The 7,978-nt window shown below is 39.9% G+C and overlaps 1 long non-coding RNA gene across 1 annotated transcript; it reads left to right on the top strand.

Moving 5' to 3' along the window:
• On the top strand, positions 1 to 7,772 carry LOC139796326 (uncharacterized). The gene is made up of 4 exons (XR_011725950.1): positions 1 to 1,286; positions 2,323 to 2,414; positions 3,758 to 3,853; positions 7,663 to 7,772. It is a non-coding gene; the product is annotated as an uncharacterized lncRNA (long non-coding RNA).
• Positions 7,773 to 7,978: the final 206 nt, after the last annotated feature.

Raw genomic sequence — 7,978 nt, 5'->3', positions numbered from 1 at the left:
GCATCAAAATTGCAACTAGACAGCTTTCTGCAAGTGACAGGAGCTTCCTTCAGACCTCTGTATGTTGAATAACCACTGCACTTCTGCAGGGGAGTGAAACTGAGACCAGACAATGTATCTGTCTGTTTTCCTTTTGGATGCTCAGCTTTTCTGGAAGCTGTGATGAAACCACTCACACAATGCACCCTTTTGTTTCCCCTGATTCAGAGAGGAGGAGGAGGAGGAGGAAGGGAGGGAGGGAAGCAGGTTGCAACATGGGGCTTGGAGCTTGCATGTGTTGTTAGGGTGGGGTTGAGTATCAGATGTAGGGTTGCACCAGGCCATTTGCATGCCTAAAGATAAAACAGAGGAATTTGTCCAGCCCTAAATATTCTGCTGCCACTCTTACAGCTTGCCTACAGGCAGCTTTCTCACTTCTTTCCCCATCTCCTGACCTGTCTGAATGACAGATGAGAGAATTTTTTCTCATCCAGGTAGTCTCCTGAGATTTTTAGAAGTCATCCAAGCCACCCTTTTCTCATTTCTAGCTCAGTCTCCCTCCTGATCCACATATAGCAAGAGCTGCTTTTTTTCCACCATGCAGCAAATACCAGGAGCTCCATCAGGGCATGAGACAGAGAGCACTTCCATGGGTACCAATGTCTCTTCCCAAATGCTCTTTTCCCCTTATTCTCTTTTTTCCAGTTGCCCCATTCCCCAGCACAAAACCATACTATATGATCTATTTTTGTGTGTGAAAAGTACAGGCTTCTTAAGTGGTGAACATAATTTGCTTCTCACTGCAAAATACATAAATAATCCTGATAACTGGATTTCCTGTCTTTAGGCAGTAGAAAAACATTGCAGTGTATGTTCACCACACTGCTTACAGCTCTTCTTCCAAACGAAAATGTTCCCTACTGAGTATTTTCTGCTTTGAAATTTGCACTTTTGTTAGAATGCCCATAAGTTGAAAGTTCCTTTTAGCTTTTCTGTTAGCCAAACTCTTTTCTTACATAGGCTTTCAGTAATACACTTCTGGTTTTCCCCTGAAGATACAGCAAGATCACTGGAGAGATCTTCTGACCTTTTTTAGCACAGTATTGAAAGAAATGAAAGTAGCTGTGTGTTCTTGAAAGTTTTTGCAAACTATTGAAAGATTAACGTAAAATAACTGAATTAAAGTTGTTCATTTATTTAAGGAAATCAGCATGAAAAAAAAATAAAATAATAACAGCATTATATGTCCACGTTTTGCAATTCTGATGTCCTACAATGGCCGGAAAGGAAATGAGAAGAGTTTGCAGGTGACAGACTGGCTAGTGAGATAAAGTTCCTTTTTCTCTGAGTGTCTGTGGACTTTTCAGCCCCCAGCAGAATGGAGACTGACATTTCTCTTTCCAGTCTAAGATGGTTCAGTTACCTTCTGACAGAAATCAGAAAGGGTAAGAGCTGTGAGGAGGCTCTGTGAGATGCAGTGCAGTGCTCTGGAATGAAAGCACAGAAAAAGTTTACCTGGGAGTAGCTACACATGGATGTTAGTGTTTGAAAGCAAAGGAAGATTTTGTCACCTGCAAAAGTAAATGTGCTGATTTAGTTACTCATTGGGTCAGGAATGTATTTGCATTCTTCAGGGGTAAAAAAGATAAGGTATAAAATGTTGGCAAGCAGCATCTAAGTTTAGTATAATTTACTCTTTCTCACAAGGTTTCTTTTACATAGGTCCTTCTACTCCTAAGCAGAGAACTGAAGAAAAAGCAATCACAGATAATGCAAGGATTATCTTTTTTAGCAAAATGAGTTGCTGCAAAGAGGATTTGCCCTTTCCATGACTTTGGTGGCAAATGTTTTAGCCACCCACTAATGCTGCAGATGACGTGTTTGTTCCATTGCTGAAGCTCTTTGACCTCATTTTCTCACATTACTCAACAACCAGAGGCTAATCAATAAGAACTATTTGCAGTTACTTGTAGTCCAATGAAAACTATAGATGATGCAAAAATTGAAGGTAGAAGTGCAAGAACAGTAATAGAATCATTTTCGACTGTTGCTGCTGCTGCAGATTAGAGTTGGTTAGGTTGGAAGGAGTTTCTTGAGATCTTCCCCCCTGCTCAGTCAGGGGCAGCTATACCCTCTTACTCAGGATCATGTCCCATTGGGTTTTTAAAATCTGAATTATTGTGTTTGGATGGAATTTTATGTACTTTAATATATATCCATTGCCTCTTGCCCTGTTCTTGGGATCTAATGAGTAAAGTCAAGCTCACTGATCTTCACCCTAGATTTAAATAAATACCCCCAGGTATTTATTAATAAATATCCCTTGAGATTTCTCTTCTCCAGGTTGAACAACTCCAGCTCCCTCAGCCTCTTCATGTACCAAAGATGTTCCAGTCCCTTAGTCATCTTTGTGGTCCTGGGCTCTCCTCACTCCAGTAAGTCAATTTCTTCTGCTGGGGAGACCAATACTGTGACAAGAAATGGTGAAGGTACCCTCAAGGTATCCTCAACAGAAGCAAGAACCTAAAACTGTTTGTGGATTTGTGCTATCCTCAGGGAAAATTTTGCTACCAAAGTAAATTATGCAAATTTAGGACTTAATCAAAGAATTGTAGAATTTTCTGGGTTGGAAGGGACCTTTAGGATCATCTTGTTCCAACCCCCCTGCCATGGGCAGGGACGCCTCCCACCAGCCCAGGTTGCTCAGAGCCCTGTCCAGCCTGGCCTTAAAAACTTCCAGGGATGGGGCTTCCACCACCTCTCTGGGCAACCTGTTCCACTATATTGGTATCTTCTCTGAATTTCAAAATCAGTAGCTATCTTTCTAGGCAGAGGATGGGAAGGTTATTTAGCAAGTCTTGAATCACTCTTTGATTCCAAAATAGTGAAGGCAGAAGCCTGGAAGCAAAGTTTTGTTTTTTTATGGATGACATAGATGAGGAAATGTAAGTTCCAGCTTACGAGTACTGTATACAATTGCCCTAACTTAGGGAAGTTTGTGAAAGTGCTGATTTGCCAGAAGAAATATTTTACCTAAATATTAGAGGTAGGTGTCTTTCAAGGAAACATAACAAAGACTGATGAATAAATAATCCTGCTTTTTTAGACCTCTATGAAAATACTGGAAATGGGTATTTAAACCAAAATTGTATGTAAAGAAAAATGTCTCCTAGTAGCACATAGTTTAAATAAAAAACTTACTAAATTCCTTACCAAGTCAATGGAAACTATCAGTAATGTGTGAGGCCAAGGGTTTTTTTGTATTATGCACATCTTCACTTCAGAAGAGCCATTCTTTTCATTTTCCAGAAGCTGACTTGCCAAATTTTCTTATCTAGTCTCAGGTGTTCAGAGTAATACTTGTTCCTTTAAACCTTATTTTCCAATCCTTTGCAGCTGGCAGTTTTTCTGCCCTTGCACTTGAGAGCCCATGGGATAGGTGGGACCCCACTCAACCTCCCAAATGTTTCAGGCCCCTTGGGGAGTCAGAGCAGAGGCTGTGTGTGAGCTGGGGGAACTTGGGTGTCAGCACCCAAGCATTGCACTGTGCTCATCCCATTCACAGGGTGTTTCTGACACAAGATGTGGTCTTGTCTTACACATATGACCCCAACTTAGGCACTTAGGGGTTTTGTTAGTTGGACAAATTTGACTGAGGCAGTTTCCCAGCAGTTAAGCAATGTAGGTAAATGCAGTTATGAAGGTTTGTGCTGGGAAAGGAGGGCAGAGGAGTAGTGAGGAAGATTCAAGAAATAATGTTTGTGTCATTACTTTCCAGGCAGGGTTAGAAATGAGACCCAGACCTGGTGAGGATGCGAAACACTGGACTTCTGCTGCCTCAGTGTAGAAGGTAGAGGAACACTTGAAGCTTAAGGTACTTTAAGCTGGTTTTTCCCTTCACCACCTGCATTCTGAGTGAATATTACTTAGCTTATTGAAAGCCATCCAGTCACTTGTAATTCCTGCCATTCTGAGGCACTGACAGCAGGGTACTTGCCAGACTGAAGTCAGGACAGTGGGGCTGATGGTATTGCCTGGCAGGAGATGTACTAAGAAAGGCAGTGGGCTGCCTGCCTTTGTGGGTGTCCCAGGGGTACCCTGTTAAACACCCAGGGCTTTAGAGCTCCAAAAAAGGGAAATTGTTTTTACAGATAATTCGGCCATCAAAAGCTGCCGTGATGTTGAATAAATGAAATATAAATGTAGGAGGAGACCTAAATCAACTTCTAATAATAGGGAAAAAAAATCTTTTCTCTAGGCAGGAAGCTATTTCGTATCTGCCTGTGTGCTTCATGCACATCCTTTGAAAGAATCAGTGGTGGTTGGTGTCAAAAGTGTGATTCTGAACTGGGTTAAACTCAGCTCTGATTGTGACTTGTATAGCTTCAATATGGATAAGAAATTACTTCAGAAGAGCTGTAAGAAAGGGTTATATAAATTACGGCTACTTCAAAAGTAGGGCAGGGTTAAAATCACTGTGCCACTTCTGAAGAATATTTGTAAATCATAGAAGAAGAGAAAACAACAGATTATCAGTGAAAATGGAGAAGTGGACAAAACAATACTGTAGAATTAAATCCAGGGTAAAAACCATAAAATATTTGTTAGGGAAGCATTTATTCACTAAGGCAAAGTGGTCTTTGGAGTATGTGCATGACAAGTGGGAAAAAAGTTGGTATACCCTCATCATAATGACTATTTGCAGTAGAAAAGCTATGTTTATATTTATACATGTATATTTTTGTGGGGTTGAAGCTTAGCAAATTCTCATATTGCTAATTTTAGAATCCTGTTTGTCTGCAATTAATGTTTCTAGTTATATATATCCATGTGCATCTTGAACTCAAATACTCAAAGTCCTTTACTGAATCTAGCTGTAAATTAAAGTGTAAACTATAAATAACTTCTTTAAAAATAAACTGGTAAAATAAAATTTGGAAACTCATGCTTGAGTGTACGATCCCATTTTCCATAAACACTCACTCAGATTTCCAAGTTGCTTGGAAAATGAAATAGATGTTGCAAAGCAACAAAAGAACATCATTGTTGCTAAAATATCCCCCATGTCCAGCATGTTGTAATGTCTGTAGTCATCAGCTTGGTGTTCCATGCATGGTTTCAGCTTGTAAAATACCTCACTGCACTGCAGATATTTTGGCTCTAAGGAGGTAAAACTCCTCTGTGGGAAGCACCAGTGCACTGGCAAAAGGTGCTGCTGAGGATGGATTTGTGGATGCCACTTCTCTCCTTGGCAAAGGCTGTGAAGCCCCAGTGAAAGCAGGGCTTTTAGGCACTCAGGAGGTGCCTCTTGGCTAGTCCAATTGATCACTCCACTTTGGATGGTCAGGGGAACTTGTAGCATTGCTTTATATGTGCTGCATCTTTAAAAAATAATGCTGTTTTCCATGCATACTCTTTGGGGCTACTGCAGAATATCCTGCCTGCCTCCTATCTTTTGAAACACAGTATGTTTTATAAATAATAATTCATATAAAATGACCAGGCAATGAAACAATTAATTGATTTTATAATGAAGCATGAAATCAAATAGACTTTGAGATATAGTCGAGAGAAGCTGTTGTCTGATCTGATTAAGATCAATGTCATTTTCTGCTCATTAGAGCCCAATATCTGCTGGTGAAGAAGTCATTAGTCTTAGTTTAGTAGTCAGAGAATGGTTTGACAGGTTTTACTTAGTGATACACGAGTGACAGCTCAGTCTTTGGGGGTGCTGTGCTTGTTTTGAGGTGGTCAGATTGATTTCATGGGGAGAAAAAGGAGACTGCAAAAATTTTCACTGGATACTTTAACTTCTGATCACAGAAAAAGTTCTTTGCCAGTCTGGAATGGGAAATACATCGTGCCATGAGAGTACTTTGTAGAAACATTAGGCACAGTAGACTCTTGAATTTCTTTAATTTGAAATTATTTGGATGCACCGTAGATGCAAAGAAAATCAAGGTGCCCAGCAGGTTTTGCTCTGGGGTTTGGTTTGGTTTTCCCACAAGTGTTTTCCATGCAAATGGCAAGAAAGAAAAGATGAGTTTGGGAGGGCAAGGCTTCTCTACCTGGGAGATGTTCTGCAGCCACTTGGTGCCCCATGGATTTGTGTTTGCAGAATCAGAAGGTAGCTGAGAAGTATCCTGAAAAGATTTCTTGGATTTACAGAGCAATAGACACCTCAGCTCCAGAAAGTTGAAATTACATCATGGAGTAGTAGCCTGGGTGAAGAAATGGTTTTTTATCTTGAAGTAAAAGCAGAAAGTGTTAATAGAAGAATTTCTGGGAGAGCAATAATTATACTTACCTGATGCATGGTACAGAAATCTCTCAGGCTGAAGGGGACTATTATGAGAGCTAAGCAGGATTTGGAATTGCCCTGCTGGTATTGACATGCAGAGCTTTGCTCATATGCACTGCTCACATTTCAAAGTCTTTTCCTGGGAGTTGAAGTTCTTCAAAACAAAGGATTTTCAAATGTAGGAATACTTTCAATCTCAACAAGATATTTTAATCCTTCAAAGTCTGTAAATTGCACATGACTTGAATTACTGAACTCTCCCAAAGTACTTTGTTATTTCAGTACTTAGCCAGATTTTCCTACATTAAGTGCCTTGGAGGGGTGATGGAGGGGAAAAGTATCCTATATATAAATGCTTCCTCTACAGGAAGCACTGGAAAGCACTGTTTTCCAGTCACTGGATATAGTTTTAGGGCAGCATTCTAGACATCCAGAGGGATCTTGGGCTCCACTGGCAGGCAGGACTGCCCAAGATTTATTTTACCTTTGTGTTGAAAGTTCAGAAGCCCTGAGCAAATACTCTTTATTTTTAGTTCCTAACACAGCATGTTACTCTGAAATAACTTCTAATTCCTTTTGGCAATTAACTGCATTAGCCTAAATCGACACATTTAAAAACATCTCAATATCTGCTCGGGGTCTGTTGATTCCAGGAAAATTTGTTTCCTCCTAAACTGGTGGTTAAATTCTAATTTTCTGTCAGGACTATCAGGTGCTGCAACCCCTGAAAGGTCTAGCAGGTGCTTGATGAGAACAGTTCTGTGTTGAGCAGACTTTTAAATTCAGAAACTGTGCAGGGGAAAAAATTAAGCAGAGTGAAGAAGCTAGAAAAAGGAGGGCAAATATTCTCAAAGTAAAGGCTAACAGTCAGTGATTTGTGCCCAGAAATAGCTCTTCAGCAACATGAAAAGAGAACAAGGCTGTGTTTTGAATGCATGTGTGAAAATCAGTGCTGTAGAGCAACTTCTTTTCTCCCTACTTTATCACTAATACATAAGCCCAAAGGAAGCTTGTGCTATGACAGTAGAATTTGGTTCCATGATTTAAGGAACCTGATTTGTAACTCAGGTCCCAATGGCTGAAGCAGAAAGCAACAGGAGGAATAATAAAATTTAATTTGTATTAGGAGGTTTCTCTGAAAAGCAGCTTAGTATTTTTCCTGTGTGTCATACCAAATCCAAATTTATCATCATTTTGCTTTATTATCTTGAGATGGATAGAGTGACAATTTAATTTATTTTTTATTTTATTAATTAAAAAATTAAAACCAGGGAAAAGCAGTTGAGCACAGTAATTTTTTTTTTCTTCTTTGGCTTTTGAAGCAGCAGCATTGCTGTGATGCTCATGAGGCATCTTCATCTGCTTCTGTTGGTTTCTGACAGAGCTGCAACATTGGAATTAATGGTATAGCTGGAAAAATACACACTAAACATACCTGAGAACTCAAACCTCTGGAATGTCTGCCTGCCAGAAGATACATTAGCCACTGGATTCTTTGGTTCCTCTGAAGCAAATCTGGTAAATTCTTCTTGTGTTTCAGTTACAAAAATGAATGGTTCCATTCCTTTCTTGAATTGATGGCAATACTCTGTTTGGACTGATGGTGTCATCTGAGTCATCTGGCTCAATCTTTTCTATCTCTGAAGTTTTGATTACTCACTTTTCCACTCCTTTCATCTGGAACTCAGTTTGGACAGA

Source organism: Heliangelus exortis, chromosome 4 (genome assembly GCF_036169615.1).
Source record: "Heliangelus exortis chromosome 4, bHelExo1.hap1, whole genome shotgun sequence".
Lineage (NCBI taxonomy): Eukaryota > Metazoa > Chordata > Aves > Apodiformes > Trochilidae > Heliangelus > Heliangelus exortis.
The sequence above is the reverse complement of the archived record's forward strand: the minus strand, read 5'-3'. Positions and strand labels throughout refer to the sequence as shown.